Source organism: Pteropus alecto, unplaced genomic scaffold (assembly GCF_000325575.1).
Source record: "Pteropus alecto unplaced genomic scaffold, ASM32557v1 scaffold7, whole genome shotgun sequence".
In the NCBI taxonomy this organism is placed as follows: domain Eukaryota; kingdom Metazoa; phylum Chordata; class Mammalia; order Chiroptera; family Pteropodidae; genus Pteropus; species Pteropus alecto.
In genome coordinates, this window is record NW_006494614.1 from 34,462,659 (window position 1) to 34,464,948 (window position 2,290).

Here is a 2,290-nt window from a genome sequence, read left to right on the forward strand (position 1 = left end):
GAGTCATGACTGACTATACAATAATATAAAATCAGGAAAAGAATTTGCTACAAATGTATACTTTATAACTATGCTACCTACTCCCAGTTATATTACATGCAGAATTGTGTTAGAGAGCAAAGTTACTTATTTTGTCAATAACTCAGCTCTACCATTTATTCACTACATAATCTTGAGCAGTCATTTAATACCAATAAACCTCAATTTCTCACTTATAAAGTAGACATGATGACACTTAGCATATAGTGTTATTGCGAAAATTAACCAAAATACTTCACGTGCATTAGTTATCTATATCTATGTAGCAAAGTACCCTTTCCCCAAAATTTAATGACTTAAAAACAATATATATTATATCACAGTTTCACTGGGTCAGGAATCCAGGCATGCTTTAACTATGTTCTTTCACTTAGACTCTCCAAGAAGGCTGTAATCAGGGTGTTGACTGGGGCATGGTCACCTTAAGGCTCAACTGGGGAAGGGATCTCCTTCTAAATTCACTCACATGGCTATTGGCAGGATTGTTGGACTGATGACCTTTGTTATTCACTGGATATTTGTCAGAAGCCACCTCTAGTTGCTTGGCAGTGAGTCTCTCCCTGGGACTGTTCATAACATGGCAGCTTACTTCAACAGAGTGAACAAGTGACAGGTAAAGGAGACAGTGGGAACAAGACAGAAGTCACAATCCTTTGTAACCTAATATCATAAATGCCATCCTACCATTTTGCCATATTATATTTATTAGCAGTAGATCACTAGATCCAGCCCATTTTCAAGTGGAAAAAAAAATTAAACATGATCATTAATACCAGAAGGTGATGTTCATTGGAAGCTGTTTTGGAAGCCATTTCTCATATTATGTAAAGTAGTGAGCATGATAATTAGTACAAAAAATGTCCTCAATATTTTTTTCTCTGAGTTAGTATTTATTTCTAAGAATTTTGATTTAATGGTAGATCCAGAAGTAAAAAGGTATGGGGTCAGGTTTAAAACCAGGCTATATGTTCTCGTAAAAGGGTATGTTCTCTGTGACTTAATTTCTTTGTGTCTGAGTTTCTCCTATACAGGTGTCCCCCACTATCTGAAAGTAGAGCATGCCTATGAAAACTTTTGCAAACCAAATTAGCATAAAATGAAGAAGCAATTATCTTAGGACGTGTCTTGCTAATGGTTGCACAAAATAGATCTAGGTAGAGCACAGATGCTCACAAACACAGTTCAAAGAGATGCTGAGTGTGGTTCCTGGGGAAGGAGCTTGGTGGGGCCACTAACTGCTTGGGGTGCATGCTGCCTTTATAATGACTTGCTGCAAAGCAAATGCCGAACAGTATTTTTCATTTCACATTTTTTTGTATTATTATTATTATTATTTATGCCTATGGCGCCTGGTCTTCCTAGGTAGTCTCCCATCCAAGTACTAACCAGGCCCGACCCTGCTTAACTTCCGAGATCAGACATCGGGCTTGTTCAGGGTGGCATGGCCGTAGATCATGGACCTTGGCTCCACTGGGGCGTGAACCTAGGACCTTCTGCGTGCAAAGCAGATGTGCTAACCGCTAAACTATGGAACTACGTCCTCCTTCTCCTCCTCCTTCTTCTTCCTCTTCCTCTTCCTCTTCCTCTTCCTCTTCTTCTTCCTCCTCCTCCTCCTCCTCCTCCTCCTTCTTCTTCTTTGTAAAAACTAAAATTCTATTTGGATTTCTTTAGGTTAAGGTTAGTGAAAATGGATGTTAATGTAGGTCTTTCATAAAAGTGAAGTGGTGTAAAATGACCTTTTGAAAAGCAGAGTACACCTGTAGATTCATAGAAAACAAAATTATCATGTGAGCTAAAATGGTGGAATAAGTCATTCAGATTTAATGATGAAGAACGGTATAAATATGGGTGCTATTATTCTTCCCAACTTTCCCCGTCCAGTTATAGGGTACTGAAACAAGAAAAAGGGGAATTCCATATGTCAAATTTGCTTCCCAAACCTACCTTAATGCCTGCTCCAAGCAAAAATAGGAGACCTACTGGCACGTTGAGTGCAAGAGTAATGTCTAACACGCATCTCTAATGGCTCATGTAGATTTTCATTACATCACTTCTATTGTCCTGACTTCAGTTTTTCAAACTCAGTGATCTCATTTTTCACTGTTTCAGCAGACACTCTCCTGAATGTCTACGTGTCAGACATCACCACTTTTCAACTGCTCCTCCTGTTTGATCTGAAACTCTGAAATAGCACTCTCTGACTAGACCTGTTTCACTTTCTCACTCTTACTAACCGTTTTTTTCACCTTTC

At 38.8% G+C, this 2,290-nt stretch overlaps 1 pseudogene; it reads right to left on the bottom strand.

Moving 5' to 3' along the window:
• Window positions 1-1,376: 1,376 nt before the first annotated feature.
• On the bottom strand, window positions 1,377-1,492 carry LOC112474920 (annotated as a pseudogene).
• Between the last annotated feature and the right edge of the window lie 798 nt (window positions 1,493-2,290).